Source organism: Penaeus monodon, chromosome 27, assembly GCF_015228065.2.
Source record: "Penaeus monodon isolate SGIC_2016 chromosome 27, NSTDA_Pmon_1, whole genome shotgun sequence".
NCBI lineage: Eukaryota > Metazoa > Arthropoda > Malacostraca > Decapoda > Penaeidae > Penaeus > Penaeus monodon.
This window is the reverse complement of record NC_051412.1, coordinates 38,115,640-38,115,917: the sequence shown is the minus strand read 5'-3', so window position 1 is coordinate 38,115,917 and position 278 is coordinate 38,115,640.

Here is a 278-nt window from a genome sequence, read left to right as displayed (position 1 = left end):
TTTGTATGTGTGTGTAAAAGGACATCTAAAAATATATATAATTAATGAAATCTTTTTTTTTCCTAATTACCCATCGTATCATTACTCAGGTTTGAAAACAAGCAAACTACACTCGTTCATAGTAATGGCCGTGACACGCTGTGAAGGGGGTCATGAGGGGGGGGATATATTCAGATAATATCCCATGAATAAGATGAATGATTATAAGAAAAAAAAATTGTCAAGAAAGGTAAACGAATAAAAGATAATGATAATCTAAAATACATATATAATGTAGA